The sequence below is a fragment of the Cebus imitator genome, unplaced genomic scaffold (genome assembly GCF_001604975.1).
Source record: "Cebus imitator isolate Cc_AM_T3 unplaced genomic scaffold, Cebus_imitator-1.0 Scaffold326, whole genome shotgun sequence".
Lineage (NCBI taxonomy): Eukaryota > Metazoa > Chordata > Mammalia > Primates > Cebidae > Cebus > Cebus imitator.
In genome coordinates this window covers 2,540,249-2,549,432 of record NW_016107641.1, presented here as the reverse complement: position 1 = coordinate 2,549,432, position 9,184 = coordinate 2,540,249, and the positions used below count along the sequence as shown (strand labels likewise).

General features: G+C 42.8%; 1 long non-coding RNA gene across 1 annotated transcript; it reads left to right on the top strand.

The window, feature by feature from the left end:
* The first annotated feature begins 733 nt into the window (after window positions 1–733).
* On the top strand, window positions 734–5,050 carry LOC108286709. The gene is made up of 3 exons (XR_001818035.2): window positions 734–931; window positions 3,776–3,838; window positions 4,825–5,050. It is a non-coding gene; the product is annotated as an uncharacterized LOC108286709 (long non-coding RNA).
* The last annotated feature ends 4,134 nt before the right edge of the window (window positions 5,051–9,184 follow it).

Below are 9,184 nucleotides of genomic sequence, written 5' to 3'. Positions count from 1 at the left end.
AGGAGCTCGGCTGTTAAGGTATTTTCACCTGCTGCAGCTCCCAGCTGAATAAATCACCACTTCCTTCCCTGTTCTGTGTTTGAGAGGTTGGTTTGTGGCCGCTCCTGCTTCATAAACACATGATCCTTGACCAAATACCCTTGAATCCACTTGACACACAAGAAGCTTCCAGACCTCCAAGGGGATATTTGAGTCTCCCTTTTCTCTGGGACAAAACTTGGTTTTGGTTTCTTACGTTTCTCAGTGACTAATCCTGAACATGTTTGCTTTGGCTTGGTTTCTTTGTTCCAGTGCTTTCTCTGCTGTTTTCACACCTCTCTGGATAAGCTTTCCAAGTTCCTTACAGAAAATAAGAAAGATTATTTACCAGCAGTCTTCCTGGTCCCCAGCTTGTCAGCCTCAATGCATTCCAGTGCACTCCTGTGACACCTTATCCAGAGTAGCTGTGGCTCGCAGTATTTACAGTGTTTGTTCTCACTGTTCTATTGGTGGCTTCCTTTTCCAAGTCAGTTCTTTGCCTGGATCTCCAGGATCTCTATCCCACTGCCACCCTCACCCCACGTAGGGGGTTCACCCTACAGCATTTCTGTTGATGTAAAAAGACCCTCTGCTGCATCTTTTGGCATGAAGAATTTCTCTTATTGTATTTTAGAAGCAAGAGATTAGGCAGAAAGGAATCTGTGGATGGAGGCAGAGTTCGTCTTTCTGGTTTCTGCACAGTGAAAACTCTCATAATGCCTTTCCTGGACTGAGCCCCTCGATCCAGAAGCTGATCCACTTCTGGACTTAACACCTGAGCTGAAAACGTTTCTTTTTGCCCATGCTCATTTTCATTCAGTTTCCAACAGAACAGAATCCTGACGCATACACAAATGATTCCTGCCACAGGATATTGCAAAGATCAAGCTCTACAAACTAAAACTGCTGGAGTGTAAGTGGACCTCAGGGAGGCTGGCTTTTGCCAGGCTGGGAACTGCGCATTCCTCGAACACTGAGCACTTTTCCTTCTGTCCCTTCATGCCTACTTGTCATGGGGAGGCTGGCTTTCATGGAGGGAGTCCCTTGGAAAGAATGGGGGCAGATGGGTGGAATGGGATTTGTTTTGCATGTTTGGGGTGAGAAAGGGACCCAGAGGAAGAATGGAAAGAACAGGAGCCAGCCAAGGGCAATGTGCAGGGTGGGGCTAGGGGTGCAGTTTTCACCTCTGGTCTCTGCAGATATGAAGTAAGATTATGTTCTGGATATAAAGTAGGCAGTTGGGTGAGAGATTTAAGGGAAGAGATCATGGTCTGGAAAGGATCTAGAGCAGGATGGGAGAGGAAGTGGATGGGAGATAAGCCGTTAGCCTGGAGACTGGTGAGGGAGCCCCTGCCGATCCTGGTATTAAATCAAGTTTAGCCTAAAGCCTTCTCCTTACATAGTTTAAATTCACCCTAAAGGTTTCTCGGTACATAGTGAACTGTAAGCTAACTGGACATGTAAACAGACTGTGACCTGCTCTCAGACCAAGTAGCTGAGTCTTGGTCAATCACAGCAGCCAGACTTCAGCCACTCACAGGTGGCCAGCTGTTCAAACTGGGCTCGAATAAGCCGAACACCACGCCATCACCAATCCATCTATTTCTGTACCTCACTTCTACTTTCTGTATGTCACTTTCCTTTTTCTGGCCATAAAGCTTCAGCTATGAGACAGTTCAGGAGTCTCTCTGAAACTATTTTTGCCTGGAGGCTGCCTGATTCCCACAAATGGTTATTTGCTCAATTAAACGCTGTCAAATTGAATTTGTCTAAGGTTCTTTTAATACCGGTAATTGTGGCGGGGCACGGTGGCTCATGCCTGTAATCCCAGCATTTTGGAAGGCCAAGGCAGGCAGATCACTTGAGATTAGGAGTTGGAGACCCACGTGGGTGACATGGTGAAACCCCGTCTCTACAAAACTCCAAAAATTAGCCACATGTGATGGTGCACACCTGTAGTCCCAGCTACTTGTGAAGCTGAGGCACAAGAATCGCTTGTGCCCAGGAAGCTGAGGTTGCAGTGAGCTGAGACCGCACCACTGCACTCCACCCTGGGGAACAGAGCAAGAATCTATCTCCAAAAACAAACAACATACAAAAAGCTCTAGGAATGAATGGCAACCCTGCCATAGAATCACCCCAAGGGCTGTGTGACTCCATGGACCTTGAGATTTTCTTTGGGGCTTGTAGGGCTGACCCACAGATGGGAGAGTGTGACTGTAGTCAAAGATGTGGTGCCAAGCAGCTCACACGATGGGTGACATCCATCAGAGTCCATCATCCTTAGGTGGGGCAAGATAACCCCTCCTCCCACAGAGGCTGTGGCTCAAATTCTCAGAAACAGCACTTCAGCAGATGGAAGGTGTGAGCCTCAGGCACAGTAGAAAAATGTGCCATGACTGTTCTTATTTGGCTGCATAGGCTCTGTGAGAAATTATCAACAGGAACAATATCCATTAGGAAAACTTCATCTCAAAGCTGGGCTTCCAAAGGCCCTCTTCAAGCAGCCCATCGGGTTTTAGCTTGTGATGGGGAACAGCATGTTCTCTTCCACAGGGACCTAATGCATCAACTGTCAGCAGGACCGAGCTTCTGCTGGAAAACGCCATGTCCTATTTCAAGCATGGCACATCCCCAGAGGTTAAAAATTAGATGAATAGCCATTCGCAAGGAACTCCTGAACATTCTTCCTTCTAAATAGCGAGGAAGGCCTGGTTTACAGGGTACTTTATATTCACTCTTTCCCAACTGTCAATTCCCTGAACCTTCACAATAGCCCTGCGAGGTACGCAGGCTGGTCCCACTATTTCCGTACCTCCAATGATGACCTGACATCTGCCTGCTCTCATTCTTAATCTCATTCTTCATCTGTCCTTTGTCCTGCTTCTGAGACTGTGGTGACTTCCCTCTGACAGTGTATGGGATTCTGCACTTAGTAGCAAATCATTTGAGTTCCTCAATCTCAGTCCTTTGTCTAAAATCAGAGCACAGGATCCTTTTAGGGCCACTTTGGCCCCGAGATGCTGTGATTACAACAGTTTCTGTTTAACAGATATAATATGGTTTGGTACAGTGAAATGTTTTAAAGGCTTATTGTAAAATTGTGGCAAAAACAAAAGATACACATAAAAAGCATAACATAAACAGATACACATAATGTTTTTTCTGTAGCACTTGTGTCCCATGGAAGGCAGCAATGTATGTTCATTTGATTAAAAGACCAGCCATTTATCAATTTAGAAAAGACGAATCCTGTGGGGCATGGAAATTTGTATTTTCTGAACATAAGATAAGTCTGGGTTAAGACTAAAAGGAAGGATTTGCTGTGCCATCAGAAGATAGTCAATGACAGGCCAGGTGTGGTGGCTCACACCTGTAATCCCAATACTTTAGGAGGCCAAGGCGGGTGAATTACCTGATGTCAGAAGTTCGAGACCAGCCTTGCCAACATGGCAAAATCCCATCTCTACTAAAAATACAAAAATTAGCTGGACATGGTGGCGCATGCCGGTAATTCAAGCTACTTAGGAGGCTGAAGAAGAATCTCTTGAACCTGGGAGGTGGAAGTTGCACTAGGGGAGCTCGTACCACTGCACTCCAGCCTGCACAACAGGAGCAACACTGCATCTCACAAAATAATAATAAGAAGAATTAAAATGTAAAAAAGAAGATAGTTAATGACAAAGACTGTTTGTCAGACAAATGCATCAAACAAAACTTCTGCACATGCCAATATTTGACCCATCTTTTCTCAAAGGCCCATCTGTGATCACAAGACAGAAACTACAGGGAGTGAGGTTGGAGATCATCAGGAGAAAAGGTACCTCTCCAGCAGATATGATGTGATGTCAGGAGGTGTCATAAAATGTGAAGTTGAATCTACATCTGAGAAGGAATGAGCAAGTACAGTCTCCATGCAATGAGAACAACCAACTATACAAGTGTCCTAAAAAAAGACACTAGAGAAAATCATCTCCAAATATGCTGGGTTTACTTGGGAGTAGAAATCAGAATGATAATCTGGAATACAGGAAAGGACAAGCCACCAGTGCATTCGGAGAGGGAAAGGGAAAGGAGAGCATTTATTGGCAAAGAAGCAATTTACATAAACGGCTTAGAAACAGAGTTCATTGGTTCTGAAGATTCAAAGTTAGAGAGCTGTCACTGCACCGGTGGAGATGCACTTACTGAGCAAGTGTTCATCTGAGACCATCTTATCTAAAGTACAGGAGTTGTAAAGAATGCTTAGTGATAAGCTGTATCAAAGCAGGAGAGATAGGAAATGTTTCTAGGGGCTTATTGGAAACAGTTCTTATCTCAGACTTGTAAGCATGAGCTTCCTCTCCCTTGGGGCTTCCTGGTCCTATTTTGTCTGGGTTTGATGAAAGTTGATTTCATCCTGATTCACAGGAAGTAGTGTCTCCCCCCTCCCCTCCTTCCTAGAATCACTAGCTGTTTAACACAGGATGGCTAGGGTGTCTCTAGGGAAGTGTGACCTCGTGTCTGTGGCTTGTGTGAAGGCAGATGGCATGTTACAGAGATGATAGAACCGAGCAGTGCATTGCTAAGGTTTCCAGAATAGAGGAGGCCTTGGTCATCAAACTCTCAGGGGAGAGGGATGCAGAAGACTGCTGTAGCTTGGCGGTAGCAGCCATTATCAAACATGACAATGATGGAGTTCGGAACAGGCCACCCCAAAATATGCCACTTTGGCATAAGGATTATTGTGAGCTAAAGGTATTAAAAAGAAAAAAAGAGGAAGAAAGAATGGTGCTCTGACCCTCCCCCTTTTCTTTTTGAAAACAGGAGATAAAACCCCCATATGCAAGATGTCCTCTTTATACTGGAAGGAAGCTCACATTGTCATCATCAGGAATGGGAAGTTGAAGCCCAGAGAAATCTGTGCAAACATTGTTAAGCTAACCCTTATCTTCCTAATTAGTTCTGTACTCAATTAACTACCTAGTCCAAGCCCTTTTGATTGTCCTTGTCACATTTTCCCAATTTATTACTCTTTCTCCCCTTTTTAAACATTTTATTTATTATTATTATTTTTTACATTTTTTTCGTCTTCCTCCCCCACCCCCTTTTTTTAGACAGGGTCTTGCTCTGTTATCCAGGCTGGGGTGCAGTGGTACCATCACAGCCAGTGGCACCATCATAGCTCACTGCAGCCTCAACCTCCTGGGCTCAAGTGATCATCCTACCTCAGCTTCCTGAGGCACATGCCACAGGGCCTGCTAATTTTAAAAATTTTTAGTAGAGACTAGGTCTCACTGTAAGAGTTAAAGAAAGAGGAAAGAAACATGCAAAGTGGCTCAACAGTCGAAGACAGGTTTATTTTGGAGAATAACCCTGAAAGGCGCCCTGAGACACCAGTAGTAACTTCAGTGGAGGAAGAGGCTGGGCACAGAGTGCAGAGTCCTGGGCATGGTGAGAGCGCAGGCTCCTGGACCTACATTCAGAGCAGAGGACTGGGCTGGTGGGCAGGACACGGAGAGGAAGCTTTGCATCCTGTGGGGGACAAACCAATGTGCATGTGGTTGTTCTGGACAGGCAGGTAGCTATATTGAGACCCAGGGACTGGTCCACACAACCCACAAAGTCTTGTCAAGAAACCTACTAAATAAAAAGCTTATTAACAATCAGCCTTATAACTGAGGTTATTAAAGTTCTATAAAACACATCTCAGTCTCTGTTTCTTAGAAAGGAATCTATTACATCCTGCTAGCTAACTGACAGAACTAAGCAGGGAGAATAAAGGTAATTGTATTTTATATTTTGCACACAAACGCAGAATTTGTATAACCACATGACTTCATAGTTTTGATCTCAGAAAAGAAGGAATTTCTCCTTTGTTTCTTGCAGTTAATGTAAGAATACTTTAAATCTTTAAGCTTCTGAAGTGTTAGAGATAGAGATGGTCTAGTAAAGATGTAGTAGTAATGTTTTATCCATTTAGAATGTGTTTTTTTTATCGTATGTACTCAAAGGTCACTTATTCATGTCAGTGATATTACAGCTAAAAATGTCATTCATTAGCAAAAGGAAAAGTGGTCGCAACCTAACATCAGAAGTGTTTCTTATTATTTTATTTTGAGTTGAATATTGGACTCTAACACTTTTCCACATACAAAACAATGTCATGAAGATTCTTCATAACTGCATTATAGAGAAATATAGTATGTCATTAAGTACTTTGTAAAAATTTGACATTCAACTGTAGTATCCATATGTTGGCTAAATTTCCTTATGAGCCCCATGATGGAAAGACTTAAAGATGAATTTGAGAAAAATTGCAAGAAATTAGATTATCAGGTTCTGTTAAATTGTTACATGTATCTTGCTTAAACTTCTGTTTATTAATTTATATCCACCCAATTACATAAAGCAAATTTGGAGGAAACAAAAAACAAAACAAACAAACAAAAAAACAGCCTTGCATAACAGCTCTTGCCACTCATTCCTGAGGCATTTAATGGTTCTACAACCCCTTCAACTCATGTGGCTTAACTTAAATCCCACTGCAGGCCTCCTGGTGGGTGTCCTCATTGTTCTCATCCTACACAGCAGCAGCACAGCTGCAGCTCCCATTTATAGAGCACCTTTGGGGTCAGGAATTGTGTGAAGCACTTTTTGGTCATTCATTTATTCACTCAATGAGTATTTGTTAGACTGGACTATGGTGCTGGCACTTCTCTGTGAGTCAAGAATGAAGACATGGACAAAATAGACCAGTCCCTGTCCTAAAGGAGCTGCTACTCTAGTCAGGGCAGGCAGAGAATGGACAAGTCCACAGGGAACTGTGTCTTACGTGAGGCCATGGTCAGTACCTGGTAGAATAATAAATCAAGGAGGGATGGGAAGAGAGGAGTGTGAGGGTGGGTGTGGTGAGGTCGCCCAGGGAAGGACCTCCTGAGAGGGTGGCATTGGAGTAGAGATCTGGAGGAACCAAGGGGGTGAGCTGTGCAGATCCTTGGGGAGAAGTCCATCCACAAAGAGGAAACAGCATGGGCAAGACTCGGGGTCAGGGCCAGCAAGGAGGCCACGGCAGCTGGAATGGAGTGCTAGGAAGAAAATCCAAGATGCACAACAGCGTGTAACATATTACGGATTGTGTTCTGAAAAGCACATGCACACACATGTGTATGTAGAGCCCATCGCTAGGGAGATGATAAGTGTTCAAGGAATCAGCAACTGCCATGAGCTCCAGAGAGAGGAACTGAGATAGAGACAGGTGGAAGAGAGCCTTTTGCTTTTCTTTTTAATTTTTAAATTTTGTGGACACATAGTAGGTGTATATATTTACGGAATACACAAGATGTTTTGACACCGGCATGCAATGCGTAACAGCCACGTCAGCAGAATGTGGCATCCAGCCTCTCAAGCATGTATCCTTTGTGTTACAAACAGTCCAATTATACTATTTAGTTATTTTAAAATGTACCATTATTATTGACTATAGTCACCCTGTTGTGCCAGCAAATACTAGGCTTTCTTCATTCTATTATTTTTCACTCATTAACCATCCCAACTTTCCCCAACCCACCCCCCCAACTCCCCTTCCCAGTCTCTGGTCACCATCCTTCTACTCTGTATATCCATGAGCTCCATTTTTTTGATTTTTAGATCCCTCAAATAAGTGAGAGCATGTGGTGTTTGTCTTTCTGTGTCAGTTTATTACACTTTACATTGATGTCCTCTAGTTCCATCCATGTTACTGGAAACAGCAGGATCTCATTCTTTTCTATGGCTTAATAGTACTCCATTGTGTACATGTATCACATTTTCTTTATCTATTTGGCTGTTGACCAGGCTTTTGCTTTTTAAAATAAACACATGTACATGTTTTTATCATGTACATACGTTACTGTTTTTTGTGATTTTCTTTTGAGACAGAGTCTTGCTCTGTTGCTCAGGCTGGAGTGCTATGGCAGGATCTCGGCTCACTGCAACTTCTGCCTCCTGGATTGAAGCAATTTTCCTGCTTCAGCCTCCTGAATAGCTGGAATTACTGGCATGCACCATTAGGCCTGGCAAATTTTTGTATTTTTGGTAGAGATGGCATTTCACCACGTTGGCCAGGCTGGTCTTGAACTCCTCATCTCAAGTGATCCACTTGCCTTGACTTTGCAAAACTGCTGGGATTACAGGAGTGAGCCACTGTACCTGGCTCCATTACTTGTTTAAGAGCAAAATGTTTTCAAATCTAATGAACCTTGAAAAGAAACCTGAAGAACTTTCTAGCTATTAACCACTATAAACAAAAGCAAAAACCATGTAATAAATACTTGATAGTCTAAATTAAAGTTTAAAATCTCTATATGTCAAAACATATTATTTGAGGGAGAAAAATGCAAATGAGGAAAATTTCTCATTCCTTATTTGTAACTGCAGAATGGGTGTGCTGACTACGAAAAAAATCAGGGAAATATTTTAACATGTGCGACACTTGAATGTTAATATCTTTAATATATTAGGACCCTTTACTAACCCAGAGGAAAAATATAAACACCCTAAACAGAAAAATAGTTAAAGGACATGAGTGAACAGGTACTCACAAAAGAAGAAAAACAATTGCTCAATACATATACAAAAAATGTCTAGTCTTGCCAATTAGCAAAGAAAAATAAATTATCACAAGTTTTCCTACCTATCAGAATAACAGGTGATAATTTGAGAAAATTATAATGTTCTATTACCCAAAAATTCTACCTCTGTGAACTTAATGAAATTAGTATAAGTGTGGGAAATTTTTATCGGAAGTACCTGGATTTCAACAGTGTTCCAAGTTACATGTAAACAAGGTCAGATGCAATTTGTGTGTTCAACAAGAGGGACCAGACCAAATCAGTGATGGCCCAAATCATTCCATGGAATAAAATGTAGCCATTAAAATAATAATCGGTCTGGGCATGGTGGCTTATACCTGTAATGCTGACACTTTGGGAGGTGGAGGCAGGAGGATCACTTGAGTCCAGGAGTTCAAGACCAGCCTGGGCAACATAGCAAGACCCTGTCTCTATAAAAAATGTAAAAATTAGCAGGGTGTGGTGGTGGGCACCTGTAGACCACCTACTTGGGAGGCTTAGGTGGGAGGATTGCTTGAGTCTAGGAATTGGAGGTTACAGTGAGCTATGATGGTGCCACTGCACCCCAGCCTGGG